At 46.5% G+C, this 24150-nt stretch overlaps 1 long non-coding RNA gene across 4 annotated transcripts in view; it reads right to left on the bottom strand.

Moving 5' to 3' along the window:
• LOC100716760 (uncharacterized) overlaps window positions 1–24150 on the bottom strand; it is a 247666-nt gene that overhangs the window by 177016 nt on the left and 46500 nt on the right. The gene's annotated exons all lie outside the window — the stretch shown is intronic.

The raw sequence follows: 24150 nt of genomic DNA, 5'->3' as shown, positions 1-24150 counted from the left end.
AAAGCAGCCTTTATTCTGAGAACACAGAGAGAGATGACCAGCACCCCCCACCACTGGCATCCGGTGATCTCTCCGGCAGACACATGGTGTAGGGGTATGTAAATAGCCTCGGTTTGGGGTGGAACCCAAGGCAGGCATTAGGGATATACAGGTAGCCCATTGGTCCTAGGTTTCGAGCCACAGGTAAATTCCCAGGGGCCGGAAGATGGCGTCAAAGGTAAATTCCTAGGGGCGGGGGAGATAGGAGCTTCCTGCTTCCGGTTGAGGCTTTCCTCGCTACAGTGTCCTGTCTGGGCCAAAACCCTTTCATATCCCATCTTATGATTATTATTATGAAAAGGGGTGAAGATTTCTCTCTTTAACTACTTCCTGCTAGCAGAGGGCGCTGTACTGGAGCCTAGGGGAGTCAATGGGATGAAGGTTGATGCCCAGGTAGACGATGGTGCCAGGTGTTTTGGCCAGGACAACTTCACTGGTGAATGCACGTATGTTAGACTGGAAAAACAAAGAGACAAGATGTTATGAGGAGACATGGCACTGTCATATTTAAGGACCCAGGTGAGGTAGAAGGAAAGGTGCCTTTGATTTAGACATGTTCCATGGTAAGGCACAATTCTGAAAATTAAATGTGGGGTTAGGAGGAGTGGAGTTATGAGAGGTGCTTACTCCCCCATCTGAAAGCATAAAAGTTAAAAGGTAGGCTGGTAAGGCTTGTCTCTGGTATACATGACACTGGAGTCTGTAGGCAATACTGTTAAAGAGTCCTGCTGTAAAAATGATCATTAATAGAATGTAAGGAATTAGGAACCAAAGTGGATAACAAAACATGACTTAGCCTGTTAACTGTAGCCAAGAGGCCTTGGTAAGGCAGAGATGAGTGGGAAAAGGATGGTTAGATCTAGGGCTTGAGTGATGCGAAACCAGAATGGCAGTCTAGCAACTTAGGCATGATTTAGGCATGGGTTGCTGTAACCTGATTGTAGTCCTTGGAATGATTTGCTGCAACAGAACTTTAGCAAGTATACAGCAGTTTGCCTGGTTGTGAGAAAGGCTTTTATGACTCCTGAAAAAGTATAAACAAAGTGAGAAGACAAAATGTATCTGTCAGTCTTGACCAGGGTTGTCTGACAAATTGGTGAATAAAAAATGAAGGGGGTGGTCTTATATCACTGAGGAGAGGTCCACCAGCAACAACAGGTGGAAGCTGTTGAGGCCTCAGTATGTCTAAGTGAGCCTGCATAAACACAAGAGAGTGAAAGCATTTTAAGATTTAGGACTGGGACCTGCACAAAATAGGCCCTGTTTATAAATGGCATAGGTTGACCATCAATACCCCATCATAGAGATTGAGGACTTAATATAGCAGCTTGAAAACTCAGGAAGAACTCTGTATATATGGCCTCTATGTCCACAAATATAGAGAATTGTCTTACCTGAGACTTTAGTGCAACTTGGACTCTGAGACAGACACCTTAAAGGGGGATGTTGTTGCCCTGAACCCCCTCAGTCTTCGGCAGCAATTTTTTTCAGCAATGACTCTGGCAGTGTCAACACTTCCTGTGAGGGCTAGAAGTTAGGATGGCTTACCCATGCTTTGGTGGCTAGGACAGTCCAACAGCCCTGAAGTAAGGTCTCAAAGAACACCAGGATGGGGTATTTTGTTGCCCAATGTCTTCTGCTGCATTTGAGCATGGTCCATGGGAGGGCCAGGCAGCTCTGCCTTCTGTAGGTTTACCTGCCTCAGAACTCCAAGTGTCACAAGTGTTAAAAATATGAAAAACCATATTGAGATCTCTATAAGGTTTGAAGGTCAAGTTTTGCCTTTTTGTTTGGAATTTGGACTACAGTAAAAGGTATCTGTAGAATTAAGTAAGTATACAGGAGTTTAATATTGGCATTTTAGATCAGAGATCAGGTTTTATCTGGATGGCATATCGCTTTTTTATAGGGTGACACGTAGAATTAACAAAAAAAAGCTTTAGTCTTCCCAAAAAGGCTTTAATGGAAACATTTTGCAGTAAAAGTTTAGCAATCTTATGAATAAATCTATGAAAACTGATCTAATACTGTCAAATTTTGAACACATTTACTTTTTAAAGTTGTTATTTGCAGTAGTATGAACCAAGACAAATAAAATAAAACTTTGAAGAAAACCCTTGTCTTGAAATAGAGCTAGTGGTTCCCAGCAAAAAGGAATCTATAACCTTAGTTGTTAAACAGGAGATTGGTGAAGGCTTTGATTGATAAACAAGGCTGGTAAAATTATCAGGTGGCCAGTAACTTTGATTAAATGGTTTGAGAATTGTGATTTAAAAAATAGCATCTCTTGAGCGGAACCGAATTGTAAAAAAAGCATGCCTGAGCAGAACCGCTGAGCTGCTGTTTTGCGGCACACTGGCAGAGCACACCCAGCATGGGAGTGGGGCAAACGCCAGGACGTAGCACGCAGGGATGGGCTGGGACTGCCCCCAGAAACATGTAAGGCTGTGGCGACGATGATGATGGCGCACAGGGGAGAGAGGGGCTGGGAGGGCGCGTGGGGGAGGGGTTGGGAGGCGGCCCAACACAGCGCAGGAAGCTGGAACTGATTGTATGGCGCAAGGATTAGAAAGCCAATTTAGGAACACAGCTGGGTTTTTATTAGCCTCCTGAACCTGTTTTAAAGGTTTGTTATAATTAGTATGCTTGTCCTGCTCTGGCACAGCTATAGGCCCAGGGTCATTATCAGTGGTGTTTACCTTATGTCTGTGATCAGCTTCTTCTTGAGCTGCTTGCCACAGCTGATTTTGTTCTTGTGAGCTGAGAGTGGTATTTAGAATCACATAAACATCCTTAAAATGTAAATCATAACAATTAGTAATAAATTTAAATTGCCTGATATACTTCTGTGGGTCAACAGAGAAGCTACCTAATTTATGGGTAATCTGAGATAGATCAGAAAGGGAAAAAGGCACATGGATGTTAACAAGTCCCTCGGGGCCAGCTTGCTCCCGAAGTGGTAGCAGAGCCTGAGGAGAAGATTCCAGAGCAGAGGGCCATTGGGCAGCCATCCGTCCAGTAGATGCATGTGAGCAATCATCTGTAGAGTGGCTACAGAGTTGCTGCCAGTCACCCTGGGAAACACAGGCAGATGGCGTCTCACTGTGTGCCTTGCAGTGAGAGGATTGCTGTTGGCAGCACAATGAAGTGCCACGTGCACTGCAACAGGGCGGCTATTGCAGTTCACAAGAGGAGCCACAAGGGGGCACCCATTGACAGTGAGGGTCCTGGGAACATGGCAGTGCCTTGTCGCCATGTGACCCTCCTGAACATGGCGGCGCCATGCCACGTGGCAGAGGGTTGCAACATGGCGACTGTTCCCAGCGCAAGCTGGAACAATCACACAGCCTGCTGGAAGGACATAGCAACCAAGACCTAGTATGGTGGGCAGGCAGTGAGAATGCTGTAGGGGATAGAGAATTCTCAGGAGAAGAAGAAGTCAGAGACTGTGAGGAAGCGCTAACAGAGGAATTAGAGCCGCTGGGAGAGTTATGGGTCCCAGGAGACGGAAGGGAAGAGGATCACACAGCAGGAGATAACTGTGACACAGGGGGATTAGAGTTGCTGGGAGAGTTAAGGGTTCTGGAAGTCGGAGAGGGAGACGATCACACAGCAGGAGGTAACTGCAATGCATTGGGACCAGGACTGCTGAGAGAATCAGGCATAGGGGGAGAGGAGAGCGGTCTGGTGGGAGGTAACGGCAGGGAACGAGTTTGGGGGTAGGCAGACAGCGGCCAGGAAAACAACGGAGGGCAGGATGGAAAAGTTTGCGGCACAGTAGAGTTAGCTAAAAGTATCTGAGTGGGAGCACAAGACTTAATGAGAGATGGGCGTGTTCTCAGAATAAGAAAGGCCTGAATATAAGGGAGTTCTAATAACTTGTTGCCGGCTTGACAGAAATCATACAAGTTCCTGAGAATGCAGGGGTCAAATGTTCCTTCCTTGGGCCAACGCTTGCAGATAAGTGGGTAGGTTGGCCAGACCTCCTGGCAGTAAAAAGTTAATTGTTTAGTTTTTATGGTACTTTTAATTTTTAGAGTACGTAAATTGGAAATTAGGCATTGTAAAGGCGTCTTTTGGGAGTTAGAAAATACGTTTCCCATGACTGATTCAGGCAGGAAATAAGCTGGTGGTCCAGAACAAGCCGTCACTCATTTGTGGCACCACGCGGCAGCTATGGTTCCAAAAACTTGTATATTCCAGTCATCACTGAGAGATTTACAAGTGGAGCCCACGTGGGGTCAGTAACAGTTTTGCCCGTGAAAGCGCAAGGCTTTAAGGGAAGGGAAGTGGTTCTTTCAGTGTGGGTGGTCCAAAAATCTCTGCTTTGGGCTATCCAAACCAAAGAACGTGAGAGATTTTATAAAGTGTGGACACAGGTTTACCCAGAAAGAACCCTGCCCTGGGCTGTCCTAAGGACATGAAAATGCACAGACCCATGTGAACAGGGAGAACAATCAACTGGGGCTGCCCAGTGCCAAAAGTTCCCCGGGGAGTGCTCACCTGAAATCAATCTGGCCGATGCTGAGTGCAGGCGGCTGGGGACAAGGATGTCTCGGGAGAGGAAAAAGCTTGGAATTAATCCAGGATGTTATCTGGTTATCGGCTAGGGGACTCAACTGGGTGTGTCCCAGGAGTCAATCGCCTGCCGATCGAGTCATGGCACCAAATGCTAGGATTATTTCCAAAAGATGAAAAATATTTCCAAAAGATGAGAAGTATAAAATAAAAAGCAGACTTTATTCTGAGAACACAGAGAGAGATGATCAGCACCCCCACCGCTGGCGACCGGCGATCTCTCCGGCGGACACGTGGCGTGGGGGTATGTAAATAGCCTCGGTTTGGGGTGGAACCTAAGGCGGGCATTAGGGATGTACAGGTAGCCCATTGGTCCTAGGTTTCGCACCATAGGTAAATTCCCAGGGGCGGGAAGATGGTGCCAAAGGTAAATTCCTAGGGGCGGGGGAGATAGGGGCTTCCTGCTTCCAGTTAAGGCTTTCCTGGCTACAGTGTCCTGTCTGGGCCAAAACCCTTTCAACATTTATCACAATAAATTTCTGTATGTGATATATGTGGTGATCCCTTTTCCCTGACAAATGTAAGGAACACTTTTGAAGCATACTGAGATAATCTTTCAGGAATAAATTTCAGCAGAAGGCCATACCCTGGGTGAGGAAGCCGTGTGCAGCTGTCAGCATTGATAATGTTGCTTCCTTACTCTCAGCCATCAGCACGACCCCAGCGAGACAGTGCAGGGTTCCCAACAGCAGAGCGCATGCATGGCCTTCTCATGGACTTGGCTAAGCTGCCAAACAGGACAGGCAGGAATCCCAAGAGAAATCTTGACCATTAAGTCAATTTTATATTACTTTTTTATCTTTTAAGTATTTTTACCACAAAACTTTAAAACTATATTACTGGACTGGGGATGTAGCTCAGGGGTAGAGTGCTTCCCTAGCATGCACAAGGCCCTGTCTTTAGTCCCCAGTACCACAAAAAAAAAATTATTTCCTTCCCAGTTTTTTCCCTTTTGGTTTATATTAAAATGATCATAATTAGTATATTTGATTACAAAAATATGATATTCCTAGTCTGTAGTTCTCTAAAATTCTGTAAATTTTATATCTTTTCAGTTACATTTATCTGAGTTGTAAATATATGTAAATATGTTTTCAGTTTTGTTAGTCTTCCAAAATATAAAGCACTCCCAGTTAGACATAAGTGGGGTTGAAGTATTGATAAAATGTCACTTGATTTTATATAGCAATTTTATTAAATATGTTTTTGTGGAAACTAAAAAGAAAGAAAGAAAGAAACCTCTCCACAACACATTAAAGCCAAAATCTCGAAAGTCTGACACTAAATCTTAAAAGCTCTTAGAAAAAAGGAATGAATCACTTATAAAGGTAAACCCATTAGAATTAAAGCAGACTTCTCAACACAAACTTTAAAGGCCAAGAGAGCATAGATGAAGTGTTTAAAACCCTAAAAGAAAATAATTTCCAACTCAAACATTGATATCCCGCAAAACCTTATTTCAAAATTTAAGGAGAAATAGGTATTCCCATGACAAAGAGCACCTTCCCATGACCACCAAACCAGCACTGCGAAAAAGAAATTATCAAGGACAATGCCAAACAGTCTAATAGAAGGAATATATGAGGCAAGGTGAGCTGTTAAGCACAAAGAGGGAAAAAGGAACTCAGTACCAGGAAAATAATTCAATGACAGGAATAAATCATTACATTTCGGCAATAACTCTCAGTGTTGAATGGTTTAAATTCCCCAATCATAAGACACAGATTGGCAGAATAAATCAAGATACAAAACCCAGTGATACGCAATATAAAAGAAATACATTCAGTCCAAAAACAAATTTATACCTAGAAATTGATCTAACAAACGATGTAAAACACTTCTACACTGAAAATTACTAGATACTTTGAAAAAAAGAGATTGAAGAGGATATCAGGATATGGAAAGACATCCCATACTCTTAGGTAGGAACAACCAATATAGTGAAAATGACTATACTTCCAAAACTGTTGTAGAGATTTAATGCAATTCTGATCCAAATTCCAATAGCAATATCTCATAGAATTAGAGAAAACAATCCGAAAATTCAGAAGAGCCCTAGAATAGCAAAGGCAATCCTGGGCAACAAAGACAAGACAGGAGACATCACAATCCCTGACTTGAAATTATACTATAAAGTTATTGTGATTTTTAAAAAACCAGCATGGTATTCACAAAAGAACAGACCTTAAGATCAATGTAACAGATTAGGAAAATGAAAAACAATTCCAGACATACTAAGTCACCTTACATTTGACAAAAGGACCAAACACTTACACTGGAAGAAAGACAGCCACTTTAATAAATGGTCCTGGAAAAACTGGCTCTGCACATGCTGAAGATTAAAATGGAACTCATATCTTTCACCATGCACTAAACTAAATTCAAAATGGATCAAAGATTCAAATATTACAACAGAAACATTAAATCTGGTAGAAAATAGAATGGATAAAACTGTTGAAGACATTGGTGCAGACTATGAATAAAACCCCAGTCGCCCAGAAACTATCACAAAGAATCAACAACTGGAATCTCATCTTATTAAGATAGTTATACTACTAATTTCTCTTAGTTCATTGAAAAGAAAGGTTTGTGCTAATACTGTTAGGACAATTAAATGCTAATATCTTGTACTCTGAATAATTTAAAGATAAAAATATGCAATGTGTTAACATTGCTATCCTCTTGTTAGCTTTTTTTAAAATTTTGTTGTTTTCTCTTTAAAAGGAAAGAAATTCACAGATTAAAAATCAAAGGATGGAAAACAACATTCCATGCACAAGAACCCAGAAAAAAAGCAAAATAGGTATCCTATTTTCAGATGAAGTAGATTTCAAGACAGAGCTGATCAGAAAAAGCAAAGAAGATCACTACGAATTGATTAAGGAAACAATTCAACAGAAATAGGCAAAAACTATAAACATACATGCACCAAATACCAGCATAGTGAGGAACTCAATATCCCACTGTCGCAAATAGATCAGCTAGACAAAAAGTAAACAAAGAAATATCAGAGTTAAACCAAACCTTCAAGCAAATGTACTTAGATATCTACAGAGTACTCTACCCAACAACAAACTACACAATCTTCTCAACGGCATATGAGACTTTCTCCAAAATACACCACATGCTAGCCCATAAAGCATGCTTAAGTAAGTGCAAAAGAATCAAATTATCCCATGCATATTAGCAGATCATAGTGGAATGAAACTAGAAATCAATGGCTAAAGAAGCCACAAAAATTATGCAAAAGCATAGAAATTAGATAAAACCTTCTTGAATAATCAATGGGTCATAGAAGAAATCGAAGAAGAAATTAGACAGTTCTCTAATCAAATGAAAATCAGTATGGAGATTCCTCCAAAGCTAAAAAAAATGCCATTCAGCCCAGCTATTTCCCTTCTGGGTATCTTCTCAAAATAGTTAAAGATATATTATTACAGTGATACATGCATACCCATGTTTATCACAATAGCTAAATCTTGAAAGCAGCAGTGCATCAACAGATGAATGAATAAGGAAACTGTGGTATTTACAGGCAATTGAACACTACTCTGACATAAAGGATAAACTTGAGTCATTTGTAGAAAAATGGATGCACTTTGAGACCATATGTTAAGTGAAATAAATCAAACACACAAGCTTAAATACTGCATGGTATCTCTCATATGAGAAAATCAAAAATACTAATAAAAAAGCAAAATAAAATGACAGATAATAGGAAGCAGAGAGATAAGTTATTTTGCAAATGGGAAGGGAACCAACAGTTGGAGGGAGGTAGGAGAGAAGGGAGGACAAGGAAATGCAAAAAAAAAAAAAAAAGGATTAAGATGTGTGATGTACATACACCAACTCTCCACAAGGAATGTGATTATTATGTACTAAAAGCATGTACTAATAAAAATTTTTAAATAGGGAAAAATTTTTAAAGGAAGGGAACTCTATGATCCAGGCTGCCAAGTCAATCCGAAGTGGAGATTTCATTCATCTTGGAGACTCCAGTCCACTAGGAAAATGAAAAAAATTAATCGCACTTAAAAAAAAAAAAAAACTTTAGCTAAGATTTGTCAAGAGTGCATCCATACCTGGGAAAATGATTTGTCTCTTGCCCTGCTCTGTTAGAATGACACCAAAATGGGATAAATTGAAGCCCACTTGAAATTCTACCCAGGAGACCCTGCAGTGAGAGCCTTGTACCTTGTCTCTTCACTTTGAATATGAAAAAAAAATTTTTTGTTAAATATGTCCAGAATTTAAGTCAGGGGCTGGGGATTTAGTTCAGCGGCATAAGCGCCTGCCTTGCAAGTGTGCGGTCAAGTGTGCAAGTTCAATCCCTGGTACCAATAAAAACGAAAAAGACAAAAAAAAAAAAGGTGCACAGAATTTAAGTCAGGATTAATTGTGCACTGCAATTTGCTTCTTCTAGGTGCAGATTTCCATCAGGCAAACTTGAAGACTCATTTACCTCCAGGAACAAAGTGCTATACCAAGTGTGGGAGAGAGTAAGGAGCTGACCACCAGAAAAGTGCACTGGTCCTTATGCTCCTTTTTTGTGAGCAGTTGAGCCCATGAGTCCCATCAAACTATGGGTTTAGTGTTTTCTCTACCTGGCTATCCTGATGCATAGCCTGGATTTAAAATTTACCACTTAGGGCTGGAGATGTAGCTCAGTGGTAGAGCACTCACCTAGCATGTGTGAAGCCCTAGGTTCAACCTCCAGAACCACCTACAGAGACACAGACAGAGAGACAGAGAGAGATGATAAAATTCACTGTCACATAGCTACTAGTATTTAAACCTCTTCAGGTCAAGTTGTTCCATTGCATTTTTACCTTACAATGGAAATGTGACAGTACAGAATTAAAACCAAGCATTAAAGCCCAAAGTGATGGCATATGCCTTTAATCCCAACACTCTGGGAGGCTGAGGCAGAAGTATTACAAATTGGAGCCCAACCTGGGCAACTTGGCAAGATTCTGTTTCAAAATAAAAAGTAAAAAGGGATGAGAAGTTAGCTCAATGTGAAGGTTATGGATAAAAAATACATAAATTAATAAATTGGATAAATAAATTAATAAATTGTGAAGAACCACTCAGACTGCTTCAAAGCTGACATCCAAGGACACCTGAGGACATGACCCCACTTTTCTAGTGCAAGTGCACAGTGGAATACTGTTATACAGCCATGACTTAGCACTAGTAGATGCATGCACTGGTTATAGCACTATGTAAGAACATAAATATGAGATAACACCTATATAAGAGTTATACAATAAAGATTCAGGCATCTCCTCCGGCCCTTGTTCTTGCTCTTTCACTCCTGTGCTCTTCTCTGCTCCATGCTGCCTGCTGTTATTGCTGTTATCTTGCACACATGTGTTCTTTTACCTTGGGCCCTCACCCTCGAAAAATCTCCCTTGGGTGCCCCACGAGGGCTGACACAAATACATAAATAAAGTCAAGCATTGTAGTCAAACCTAACATCTCACTTCCTCTCTAACCTCATCAGACCTTTGTCTTTCACAATATCAGGTGAAATGTGTTTTCTTTTATCCCCATGAGTTTGGTGAGCAGTAAGAGGGTCTCAGCTGCCCCTTCTACCATGTCTATTATGCACCCAAGCAAACTAATCAGTCACATAAATAGCCTGAGGAAATTAGATCTAATTCTTGAGAGCTTCAGAACTGAAAAGCATCTTGTGGCCTGGTGATTAGGACCAACCTCCACCTATGAGGTTATACAAAAGCAGGTGATCATCTACCTCCTGTATAAACCAACCCTAAATAAGCCTCCCAGCAAGAGAGAATTTGGACAAGAATCTTCTGTTTTCTTAACTAGCCAGTGTGGAAAGCCACAGCAGATTACATCAAAGCTCAGGATGCATTAAGGACACTAACCTGCTGTCTAATGCAGACACAGAAGTGGGGTGCTCTTATGTAACTATGATTTAGGATAGGCAACCATGAATGTACTACACGGGTAAGCCTACAAGAGTGTAAACATGTGATAAGAACATGTATAAGAGTTAACCAATAAAGATGCAGGCTGCTTCCTCTGCTTGCTGCCTGCTGCTCCTGTTGTGTGGTCTGCCTCTGCATGTTTTGTTTTTGGGTTTTGGTTTGTTTTTTGTTTTCATTCCAGGGATCAAACTCACAACCTCACACTTGCCAGGCAGGCACTGTGTTGCTGAGCTACATCCCCAGATGCATGTTTTCTTTAGAGACATCACCCACAAATTTTCTCCTTCAGTCTCTTTGACCCCGACAACACTCAATGTAGACACAAAAGAAGAAAGCCTACTATGGTCTGAGCTGGGTTATTTATGTTCTCTTAAAGTCCTCCACATGGATGATTTAGGACTTTCTCTGAGTTATTTATTATTTACCTATACTCTGTCAGGTCACCCATTAGTGATCCAAAGCAAAAACTAACTTTATCAACTAGGTGTGTTTAATGTTTAGGCCTGTGGTCCCCAATTAATAGTGCTGTTTCTTTCAGAGTAAAAGATTTTGGAATTTATGTACTACTGTATCAGAAGAAAAATATATACACTTATAGTATCATTAAGATTCTTGGGAATTTCAGGTTGAAAATCCTGGAAGAAAAACAGATTTAGGGGTGAAAAGGTGCTATATCCTTGGGAAATTCTGATGTCTTGAAACTACAGTTTTCTCAAAATTACAATTTTCTTGTCCCTTTTTACCTATCTGCATTTCTTCTATCCTACCTTAGTAAGAGTACTTATCCAGAGCTTGGGACCCTAAGGTGTCAATCCTGCCCAACCCCAACCCTAGAGTTACAGAGAAGACAATCATCCATGGTAAGGGTTGCCCAAAATGGTCCCCCTTAGCCCCATCTCCAGGAGTGGCTCACACTTTCCAAGATGTGTCATTTTCTTTTTAAGACTCTGTGTGGAGCTCAGCTGGCCTCGAACCTGTGATCTTCCCATCTCTGCCTCCCAAAAGCTGGGATTTTAGACTTGAAACACCATACCCAACAGATGTCTCTTTTCAGGAATTGCAGGTGATCTGAGATAGGCCACAGGTAAGAACAAAAGGCTGAGAGTGAGCATCCCAAGTTTTGCAACCCAGGCATTTCACTTGATTCACCCGCAGTGATGTCTCTTACCCGACCATTCGTCAGGCCCTCCCTGGGAGCTGACAGCATCCTCATTCCCCACTTCTTGCACCCATCCAGTGCATAAAACCTCATTCATTCTGTGGCTCTAGCTCTGGCAGCCTCCTCTCTGCCTCCCAATCTCCAGCCACCAACTCTTTCTCTACACAACAGCCCACCTTAGACCCCTCTAAGATCCCTCATTCTACCTACTTGGCACCATGTGTCTCTGGCCAGGGGGAGGCCCTTTCAGTTCCTGGCACACACTCCATCACCTATGTCATATTTACTACCACTTGGTCATGTTTCATCCAGGATCTGAGTTAAGCACCCCCGGTTCCCACCGCCATTACAAAATTGTGTGGTGAGAGCTACTAATGTTTCTGCCTCCTTAGAGAAACAAAGGGGCAGGGTCCAGCCTCTCTTGCCCACCTTATATGCCCAGGCCTGCTGTCTGGCACACTGATTCTCACTGAGCAAAGTCACTTTAGGAAGTCTGCTGGGGACCATGATGGGGTATAAAGGAATCAAGCATGAGTCCAAAGGACCAGTCATCACCACCACCACCACTATAGAGACAGCGAATGCGCATCCAGGTCTCTCTGAACCTGGGAGACATTGAACCTCCAGCAGCCTCTCCCTGTGGGTGGTCTCTGGCCCGCTCCCTTACTTCTTCCTGCTTCTCCCAGCTCAGTGGCAACCTCCTGCACACCCTGGCGGGCTTCCAGGCCTCTAAGGAAGCCGTTGCCTCTGCCACACCGTTATTACCACCGCCACTGCTGCTGCCGCAAAATGCAATTACAGCAAACAACAGCCACTGCCTCACTTGAGCCTCACCATCCACACCTGGAGCTAATTAACTTAATTAGACCTTAATGAGCTACACTGGTCGGAAGGCCTATTTTTACTTAATTATCCCCTAATGTACTTGGCTTGAGAAGCGCGTAACCTGGAGCATGGCTTGGCAGTACAGTGGCAGTCACCTCTTCTCCCTACTGAAGGGACACCCAGGGATACCTGTCTACCAGGAGTGAGCCCCAGGAACCTGAGGTCCCAAAAGTGGGAGGTGAAGCAGGGGCCACAGGCCAAACCTGCAGAAACAGCAGCCCCACCCCCACCACAATCCTATCTTCTGGCTGCCCTGCCTGAGCCAGGCTGCAGCCACACTGGATTCTACTAACGGTGTAACAGGCATGACCTGGCTAGCTTTTGTATTCACAGTTGTCCAGCAGGAACAACAGAGATTCATTCCTCTCAGCTGTCCAGTGGGAAAGTGGCCACACAGCGGAGGGATGGTGACGGAGGGAAGGACTCTGAGACAGGTTGAAGGAGCACCTGAAGCAATTATGAAGTCTTTCAGGTTGTGGTCTAACCTCTCCCACACAGAGCCAGGTTGGTGTAGGTGTAGGATCCCATAGGGTAAGACAAGGCGGTCTTGGCTCACTGGGCAGACATGAGAGCTCACATCACTGGCTCACTTGAATCTCTTGATTCCTTGGAGTAGATGTCCCTAGTCTTAATATAGGGACACCACATCTCTGTGCTAAAAATGAATAAGATCCCTCCCTGAAAAGCTGTCTCCTCTCTAGAACCCCAGACCTCAATCTGACAATGACTTCCGGAGCATCTCCAGCCCTGTCCAGCCTCAGGTGTCCCAGTCCTAACAAGAACAACTCAGGAACCTCAGTGTCTCTGTCACCCGCCTGCTGTTCCCAGCATCTCCCTCCTCTGAAAATGACCACACCATTTGCTCATACACTCAAGTCAGAACTGAAGAGCCACCTTTGACAACCCTCTCTCACATACCACGGCCCACCCATCAGGCGACACTGGGTCCCGCCTCTAAATAGCATCCCAAAAGCTAGCCCCTCACACCTCCCAGTGAACACGCAGTCCTCAGAATCCTCCTGTGACTTCCCATAATATCCAGAATAAAGACCGCAGGCCTTAGTCCAACTCACAGACCCCTAGCCTGCCCCTCCGGTCATGTGTACCTACCTTCCCTTCTCTTTACTCATATAGCTGTCTTTGGTTCCTCAAAGGCCTCAAGGCCTTTGCACTGGCTTCTGCTGATTCTCATGACCCTTGGACGCTTCATCATTGCATTAACTATCACTCAGGCTCCACCGGCACCAAAGTAGGCCCTAGCATATTGCCGTGTTAGAAACTCCACACAATCCCAGTTAACATCTGACAATGTTCTTATTTTCCTTTCTCCTCCTGAATACAGAATCAGCTCCCTGAAAGCAGGGACTTCCTCAGTTCCTGCTAAATCCTAACACTAGAAAGTCATATGCCTGACACATAGTGTTGTGGACTAAAAACTGTTAGTCAACTTACACACCAGCTGAACTGCATCAGCCTGGTGCTGAGTGTAGATGGCCCCCCTAAGGACTGTTGCCAGCGTAAAAAGGAGATCTGGAGAGGAAAAAGCATTGTTGGTTCTCTGTGTTCTTGTTGTTTTGGAGCTGTTGGTTCTCCTGGAAGAGCTTGTCATGCTGGCTTCCCTGATATGAACTCAGCTGTTATTGTCAGAGGGACGTAGGACCTTCTTGCTGAGAATGGCTGTGATTCACTTTGGGGGAGCTCTGGTCCTTAATTTGAGCATCACTTCCTGTCTCTGGAGGGGAAGATGTGTGCTGTTCAATCTCCAGAAGAAGCCTGTCACACTGGCTTCCTAATGTGAACTTGGCTGTTCTCTTTGTAGGAGGAACTTGAGACCTCATTGTCGCTGAGGATAGCTGTGTTACTTCTCAGGAGAGAGGTCCTTACTTTGAGTGTTGCTTCCTGCTCCAGTGCAGAACCCTCAGCTTCTATCAGCACAGATTCCCATTGGCATAGACTTTCTGGTTTCCACCCTTGACCTTTTGGGCCTTCCCAGCCCAGATCTAGGAAACACATTTGCATGAGTCACTATCATGGGCTCTGGACCTCCAGCTGGACTCATGGAGGGCATTGTCATAGGCTCTAGGTCTTCATCGGGACTCAAGCAAGACATTGCTGTGTGATCCAGGCCCTCAGCTGGATTTTTTAGGTCTTTAGTATGTAAATAGATTTCCTGCACTTTCTTTATATTTGGCTCCGTGGGTGACCATTATAAACAATGCTATAAATTATGTGTCCTGTATTATCTTGTTCTCCTTGTAACCCCTGACTACAACACACAGTAAGGATCTTTTTTTTTGTTGTTTGTACTGGGAGTAGAATCCAGGGTCTTCTCACTAAGCTTCATCCTCAGCCCTTATTTTTACCTTAAACTAAGGTCTCATTAAGTTGCTCAGCTCGAGCTCCCTTACTTTTGATTCTCCTACTTCCTAGTGTGCTGAGATTACAAGATTATACCACCACAGCTTGTTCAAAGAATTTTTTTTCTTGTCTTTTTCTTTTTTATCGGTACCGGGGATCAAACTCACGACTGCCTGTTTACAAGAGGCAGGCACTTATGCCGCTGAGCTAAATCCCCAGCTCCGAAATTTTCTGATGAATGTGTGTAAGTATATGTCTTGACCTTCCCACAAAAGACCAGAGTCCCCAAACCCTCAAACTCCCCAGAGTCCACCCAAACACCTCACACCTGATCCTGGCATCCCTGGACCCTGCACTCTGGCCTCTTGCTCTCTGCTGGCGCCAACCCCACCTCAAGTGCCCTTTGCCCATCCTCTGTGTCTGAGCTGAAATGCTTTCTTCCTTGGGCTCTGCAGGTTCTGTTCCCTTGGTCGATAGGGAGGGGGTCTGAACTTCTGCTGTTAGAAGCTGTGAATGCAGTGTGGCCCTTCCTTCTGAGTAGGCACTAATCTCTGTCTACTCTTTGAGCCTCAGTCTGTCTAATCCTTGAGGTGCTGAGCCTCTGAAGGCAGTGACCCTTAGGACCCTTAGCCTTCCCCTGACTCACTATGCCTGCCCCCGTAGCCAAGACCAAGTCGGCCATCTAGAATCAGCAAATATCTGCAGGAGGAAGTGCAGCAGGTAGCCTGTGATGTCCCCCAGCTGTGGGACCTGTCTTAGAGCTGAGGAGGTAGCCAGGGGCTGAGTACACACAGAGGACAACTAGCCGGTGAGAGCACAGGCTGCCTCCAGCTCTATCCAGCCCCATCTCTTAATCCTGCCCAGGGTCTCTCAGTGACCAGCATTCTCCACAAGGAGCATGCTCACACCATCCATTCCTGGCCACTCTCTCTCCTCCTCTGCAGCTCCTCACTTCCTTGGCATGAAAAGGTGCAGGACACAGTTTCACACCCCATGATCCCAGCACTGGAGAGGCTGAGGCACTGGGATCACCTCCAGGTTTCATTTTAAAAGAATAAAACCAAACAAAATAAAGCAGAATAAAGCCAATCAAAACAAAACAGTGAAAATGATACAGGACTTTAATACAAGATAATGGGAAATCAACAATGGCTACCATAATATATCCTATTAATCTTCAAAATAGCTGCCCATGCCATCAGATATAATAAAATAAAACCAAACAAAACAGGTTAAGACCAATCAAAACAGAACAATAAAATGATACAGGACTTTAAAAAAAAGAATAGGGAATTAACAATAGTTTACCACCTTACCTTTTAGATTTTTTCCTCCCCTTTCAAGAAACACATTAACTTGAAAGGAAATTCACAGATTGAAAGTCAAAGGAGAGAAAACAATGCTCCATGCAACAGAGAACCAGAAAAAAGCAAGGATAATTTGCCCATCAATCGCAGAATGGATAAATAAGATATAGCATTTTCATACATTGGAAAGCTACTCAGCTGTAAAGAAGGACAATCATGAGGCTCTGTAAGTAAATGGATGCAACTTGTGATCACACTCTTGGGTGAAATGGTTCAGACTCACATAAGTAAATATCATTTCGTCTTCCTCGTATAAAAAGCTGAAGGAGTTAGTAGGCTCCATATGTATAATAGGTATTGTGGGATTGCCTCTAGTGTGAAACCAGCCTGGGCTGCACAGTGAGACCCAATCTCAAAAAATATTAGAAAAAGGAAAAAAGGACTCTTTCCTGAAGTGGAAAATACCAAGGGGAGCCAGGCCAGGCTGCCTGAATGCTCAGACCTCCTGACCCTCTGACCAAAGGTATGTGTGCACCCTCCATTCTCCTAGCAACCTGGCCTCACAGGGCTCTTCATCTTCCTGCTTCACAGATGATGTCTCTACCTTAACAAAAATCTGGCCGTGCAAGTGGTATCTTGATTTCATAGTGTCACTACCAACAACCATGTTTATCTGCCATCCCCTCCTACCCAGCACGACAGTTCTGAATGACAATTCCCACTGTCTCAGGCAGGGTCTCTGAGTTTCCTGTCTGGGAGACTGTAAACTGCACTCTGTAAGTCACCCCAGACCTCTAGCTCAGTTGCAACACCCCAGCTCTCAGCCCAGCCTTTCCCTCCAGTGATAGCTGAGTGGAGGGAAATCCTGCAGATGTAGGAGGGAGCTGCTGACCACTAAGGACCAAGGTGAAGGGCTTGGGACTAGGCACTATCCTTCACTGGCTTTTGTTTGTTGTCTCAGTTTCCCCACCTAAGAGGTAAAGATATTGATGCTGTTTCACAGGATGATATTGGAGCCCATCAGCTTGAAGTATAAAGTGCTCTGTAAATCCAGCACTGATGACTTAGCATCTGAGTTGTTGTTGAGGCAGAAGCAGGGAGCTGTGGAATTTAAAACACTAAATTAGCCAGCATGAAAGTGTACACCTTCCAACATTCTGGAAGGCTGAGGTAGGACGACTGCAAATTTGAGTCCAATCAGGCAACTTAGCAAAACTATGTCTCAAAAGGAAAAAAAAGAGCTGGGACTGTCATTACAGAGGCCCTGGATTCATGCCTCAGTACATACATCTATAAAAATAAATTTTTAAAAGAGCTGGAGATGTAGCTCAGAGTGAAGGTCCTGAGTTCAGTTCCTAATACTGAAAAATAAAAACCACCCCCACACTAGACTCGCCTCAGAGAAGGCCTGGAATTCCAGCTCTGTGGGGTACGGTGAGGCCCATTCCCTGGCCTCCCTCCAAAGAAGAGGACTGCGGAGTTTTAGGTGGTCAGTGCACTTTCTCTTTGCCTCACAGAAGGTAGAGGAGATGCCAAGGATGTCAGGAGCTAAGGACCCTTCAATGCCAGCAAACACTGCCCTGCTCCCCGGAGAAGGGACCCCACAGGACAGGAGACCTCCCCAAGGTTAAAGGTCATGTGCCTTGGCTTGGGGCATCCTGTCATGCCAGGCTGCCTTTTAGGATCTGCACTGCCATGACTTCCTCTATCACCTTCCTTGCCCGGAATCTCAGTTTCCCCACTAATCCAGTGAAGATGGGAGTAATCGCCCCAGTCCTGCCAATCTATGGCTGTCAGGGCCACAATGAAGGACCAACATATTAGAGGGTATGAGATAGTGGCTTTTGAAGCACCAAAGGCATAAAGAGAGACAAGACAGCCTGTTGGTGATGGCATTTCTGGCAGCCACCACAGCCACTGCCTGGGGTTGGAGTTGGGAGGGTCACACACACTGGAATGATGACCCCATAGCCCTGACCTGGTTCCTCTTCTGCCCTAAGCTAACAACTGCCTGCAGTCACCTCACACACACGGCAACCCACCACCCACCTCCTTCTGAGCACAGGCAGCTGCTGTGGCCTCCATGCTGGAACCAAAATTGAATGAGCATTTTCACAATGTTGCCTCCCGCTGACAGCTCCTAATTGCATGTTGAAGCCATGTGATGGAGCCCAAGTTACACTAATTATGTCATTACCCTAATTAAGTAAATACTGTATGTGCTAATTTGCTGAGATCTCTTTGGGGGATCAGCAGTGGGAGGGAGGCCAGTGTCCTCTGGGCTTTTAGATGGTGGGCTGCAGGTGACACAGGCAGATGGATGCCCCTTTCCCTGGGGGCACACAGTAGGGTTCAGGGAGAACCCTGGGCTACTGTCCTAGATAGGAGAGAAAGCAGAAGCACTGGCCAAGCAGTCAGAGACCCCAACTGAAGGCCAATTTGTGCCCCCAACAGGCTGCTGGGCTTGACAAAGCATTTTCCTTCATCGAGGGAGCCTCCTTTCTGTCTACCACCTCTGCCATCCCAGGATCTGTGGGACACTCTGGGCTCAAGGGTCTCAAAGGACCACTGCCAGGTACCTTCCTGGGCCAGCAAGAAGGAGAAAGGTCAATGACAGAGCAGAGTTCCAGGTCCTAGAGATAACACTACTGTTAACTAGCAGGGCTGGCGTTCCCAGGAAGGTTGTTGCCTGAGGGGCAACACTCAGAGGAAGGCTTCCTGGAGGGGAAAGACTTTCCCCACTAGGCAGGGAGGAAAAGTGAGCATTAGCACACAAGTCATCTTCAAGGTATCATTTCCAAAAACTGCCAAACTCCCAAATCATGTCCTTTGGGTGGAAGTCAGAAGGGACGAGAGAGCCTTGCAGGCTGGATGCAGGGATGCCAGCCTGCAATCACAGCTACTTAGGAGGCAGAGGTGTAGGACTGGGAGTTTAAGGTCAGTGTGGACAGTTAAGTGAGAACCTGGGGCAAAATTAAAAAATAAAAAAAAAGGCATGTAGCTCAGTGGCATAAGCACCTGCCTGGTAAATGCAAGGTCATAAATTCAATTCCTGGTACCCCCTCCCAAAAAAAAAATGAACAAAAGGGCCGGGGCTGTAGCTCAGTATAGAGCATTTGTCTAGCATGTATAATGCTTAGGTTCAATCCCCAGTTCCACCTCAAAACAAAACAACAACAAAAAAAAAAACCCTGCAAGCTGGACATAGTGACACATGTCTGTGATCCCAGCACCCTGAGAGGCTGAGACAGGGGGAATCACAGGTGTGAGGCCAGCCCAGGCAACCCAGGAAGACCCTAGCTCAAAATAAAAAATAAAAAGGGTTGGGGACCTAGCTCAATGTGAAGGCTCTGGGTTCAATTTCCAGCGCCCCAGAATGGAGCAAGAAAGAAACGGAGGAAGCAGAGGGAGAAAGAGAGGTTCCATCTAAAGGAAGGCTTCCAGACAGGATTGGAACCCATTTGGGGACACTGAGAAAAATACCAGCTCTGTGTCCTGGATAAGATATCAGCCCAAGGGCACAGGGGCCCATCATTCCTTTCTGCACAGGTCAACACAGACCAGCTGTCATGGGGACTCCAGGGCTTCCCTACCCTGCATAGGACTGTGCAGAGGAGCCCAAAGGAGGGCTGGGGCTGGACCTCTGTGCTGGGTCTCCTCCCCATCCTCATGACTAGACAGTGCCCATTTCCTAAGGATGCTCTGAGCCTCAGCATGGCCATCCACACTGCCCAGCTCCATCTACACCACCAGCTCCACACCCAGCAAACACCACATGCTCACTCTGGTGGGTGACGCACCACCACCTTCCTGTTCACTTCCTTGCTTCCTAGGGCCACAGCCCCACCACTGCTCCCCCTACTACAGCCCTGAATTACCCAGCTCCCAGGGCAGCCTGGACCAGACCCCAAAAGTCAAGCTTCCAGCAAGTGACATCCACTTGTTTACTCACTGCCTGTTCCAGGAGGCAGGAGGTGCCTTACAATGTGGTCTGGGCTAGCCTCAGAGACAGGTATAAAACCATCCTTCTGAATATCTGTAACTTACTCAAATGGCTTAGGAAAAAGCATGTGTATATCTGTGTGTGTGTGTGTGTGTGTGTGTGTGTGTGTGTGTGTGTGTGTGTGTATGTGTTCAGCAAATACAAAAAATGGAGCAAAATACTAATAGTTGAATATTAACAATGATTGTCCATCTGCTCTAAAGGCTCCATGGATATTTTTTGTACTTATTTCATTCTTATTCTAACAACTATTCTGTAAGTTTAAAATTTTTTGTTCTTGAAACAGGGTCTTTCTATGTAATTCAAACTGGTCTTGAACTCACTTTGTAGCCCAAGCTGACCTCAAATTCAAGTGATCCTTGTGCCTCAGCCTTCCGAGTGCTAGGATTATAGGCATGCACCACCACTCCTAGAAAAATTATTTCTAAAGAAAAAAAAAAAGGAGGAATGAAGGTGGATTAAAATTTCCTTCCTTTCGTGGGGCTCCCGGTTCCTGAGGAGACAGCAGAGCAGTGGCAACCCTTGACATGGCTCCGTTAGATGGGACCAGGAAGGCTTCAAGGAGGAGGTGATAGGAGTTGGGCTGGACAGAACCCAAGCAGCAACTAGCTCTCACCCTTCCGTGCAGGTGGGCCTGGGACTGCTCACCCAGTCTCCTTGCACAGCTGTAGCCCAGCACATGATTCCTCCCTTCTTGCTGCTGCCCAGAGAAAGCACACCTTCTCTGGAGGGTGGCAGCAGCACCTATGCCTCAGAACCTGAGCAGAGGGTGAGCCAGGCCAGGGTGCTATCCAGGCAACCTGCCAGCACTGACACAGCCTGAGCCCCAGCTGATCTCCCCAGGGAGTGTCCCTGCCTTTCTGTTGTGGTGACCCTTGGTGGCAGGTGGGGGCTGCAGGAAAGAGGATCATTATTCCATCTATCATTAGGTCTGCATCCAGAAACCCCAAAACTGTGGGTATGAAGGAGTGACAGCTCTGAACCCACCCCAAAGCCTCTTTCCCCCACCTATGCCTTCCAAGCCCCTGCTTCTCCCTGCTTCCATCCCCGCCCATCCCCTCCCCCCAGGCACCCACTGTCCTCCCCTCCTCCTTTGGGGGCCACAGACTCTTCCTAAGAGGGGCTTCCCCTACCCAGTTCTCAGTCATAGCTGTAGATGTCAGACACAGGATTGTCCCAACAACCACCCCTTCCTGCAAAAAGACAGTGACACTAGCATCCTGTGTTCAGAGAACCTAAGGAATGATGGGGGAGCCCTGCCTACCCTCATAGCCCATCCCCTCTCCCCCGCAACCTCTGCTGCCACTTCAGCCTGCACTGCCAAGGGTGGACCAGCCCTGCACTCAGCAGTGTCAGCCGAGCTATCCCGCCCTTCAGGCACCTTTGTTCTCAAGCCTTTGCCTTTGTCACTGGCCCTGACTTGCCAAGCCAGCCCAGCGCCTTGCCCCTGGCTTGGCTGGTCCCTCTCCTTGCCATGACCCCTCCCATGGGCTTTGGCTTCCTCTGAGACCAGACCAGCATGGGACAGGGGTGGGACCCCTCTGCCCACCCCACCCCAGCCAGGCAGCCCAGCCTCCCTCTCCTGCCCACACCCCCCCTTACCCCCACCCCCTCCCCCTGCCCCTCCTCCCCCTACCCCTTTCCCTCTCAGTCTGGCCCCTCATCTCCTCGCCCCCTCCCCATTTCCTCTTCCCTCCTCTCTTGGCCCTTCAGTCCCAAGAGTCAGGCTTTATCCCTTGGCAGCGGGCGCACACTGCCCTCCCTCCCTTCTCTTGTGTCTCATCCTCTGCCTTCTCTCTTCCCCCTCCAGCCTCCACTCCTTCGCCGGCTCACTCACCCTCTCCCTCTCCTGCTGCCCCCCTTTTCCTCCCCCACCTCTTTGTTTCAGCTGAGAACCGGCTTCCCGGGACAGTTCCCACACTGCAGTGCCTCTGGTGAGGAGACAGCGGAGGCTGAGGTGAGCTCCGGGAATGCAGGGACCCCGGCACGGGGCAGCGGGCAGCCGGAGACCCGGGGGTGGGCAGGTGGGGAGAGTGGATGGTCCAAGCCAGATTGCTTCTCTGCCCCCAGAACACAATGGGGCACAGAGTGGCAGTCGCAGGTGCCCCAGTGGTCAGCAAAAGCCTGGGGTGGAGGCACAAGGCTGGCCGCGAGTTGGCAGGCTGTCCCTGCCCTTGTGTCTGGTTTCTGTGGGTGGCCCAAGGCTGAGGGGGACCCGAGTGGGGGCGACTAGAGCAGCCCACCCCTGAAGGTCTGAGTGTTTGCCCAGTCCTGGCGCCCAGGGTTGAATCATGCCCTAGCTGAGCTGCAGTTACTGGCTACCTCGTGGCAGTAGAGGTACTGGCTCAAGGGGGTGTGACCCCAAGCACCAGTCCCTGGCAGGGGTTTGGTTGCAGTTGGAATGTGCAAGGTTGGAGGTGTGGAGGAAAAATCTTTTCTCCTGTCACAGGCTTACAGGTTTCCTTCCAAGCCCCAAACTCCAATAATGCCCCTTCTAGGGGTTTCTGAGTAGCTCCCCCAGACAAGGGTCACAGGACAGCACTACCCAGAGCTGTGACCAGAAGGTTTTCAGGCCAGAGCCTAGATATTGCCACATGCAGTTTCCTGGATCTGGACTGGACAGTAAGGAAGGTGGGCTCCTTGGGAAGAGATGGTGGGGGTGGAGGACTAAGTGGAGACTGAGCTCTACAAGTGCACTTACTAGAACAACCCAAAATGACAGGAAGCTCCCCAGAACCTAAAGCAAGGCAGGGGATGGGAGCACTGAGGTACAGAAACTGTGGTGGCCCCGCCCCCTTTTCTACTGGAGCTGGAGGTATAGGCAAGGCTGGCTGAGACCAGGACTCAGAAGCCCTCACGGCTTCAAGAGCTCTGTTAGCTTCCCAGTCAGAAAAGAGCTGGGAATGTGGGGATAACAGAGGAGATGCTCCCTGTGGGTACATTCTGGGGTGGGTATGATCCCACAAGGTGATGCTGCAAAGGGTCATGGTTGCTCTGAGGACTGGGCAGCTGAGACTCGTTTCCAGGGACTGACCCTCTCCCACCCTTAGCCAGAACCCCTTCACTGGAGCACAGTAGCAGCCACCCAACCTCTCCCCCGATCCCCCTGGTGCAACATCACATGAAGAGGTCAGCAAGTATTAACTGGTGCAGAGCCAAATGTCCACCCCCGCCCAGCCCCTCCAGCCACCGTGACCAGCCTGAGTCAGGGGAAGTGAATGAGGAAGGCATCAGAACTGGCTCTAGTGCTAACCTGGGAAGGGCTTTAACCAGGAGACAGCCCTGCCACTGGCAGACAAGCCACCCCTCTTGGGCTGGGCACAGCTACTATAGTGCCACTGTTTCACCTAACACGACAGCCACCTCAGTCACTGACTTTCCGATATCCAGCGGGTGTCGGTGTCCCCAAGCCCACACACACACCAAACCCTCTCAGCCAGGAGTTCTCATCCTGAGGCCAGGCCAGTACCCCATCTCTCCAGTCTGAACCTCATCATGTCCCTCACACAGGATTCAGTCCCAGAGCCGGGCAGGCTGCCCTATTTTTCCCAGGCATGAGGTGGCGCTCTTCCAGGCTGGATCAGCTTATTCTAACTCCAGTGACACAGTCCTCCATCCTCCAACTGCTGCTACTCTAGCACACACCCTCCTGGCCATTAGAGACTAGAATACCCACTATGGGCCATTGTAGAGTGCTTGCCTAGCATGTACAAGGTCCTGGCTCAATCTCTAGCATTGGAAAGAAAAAAAAATCAGGAACAATATTTTCTGGTTGCATAAGCCCAATGCCAGAGGGCAGTAAGTTTCTTGCTCAGCCTCAGCAAACACCAACACCCAGCTGCTGGCTGTAACCCTGGCACTGGC

The sequence above is a fragment of the Cavia porcellus genome, unplaced genomic scaffold (genome assembly GCF_034190915.1).
Source record: "Cavia porcellus strain 051 isolate PalLab524CR breed Dunkin Hartley unplaced genomic scaffold, mCavPor4.1 scaffold_5, whole genome shotgun sequence".
Lineage (NCBI taxonomy): Eukaryota > Metazoa > Chordata > Mammalia > Rodentia > Caviidae > Cavia > Cavia porcellus.
Note: the sequence above shows the minus strand (reverse complement) of the source record. Positions and strands in the feature narration are given on the sequence as shown.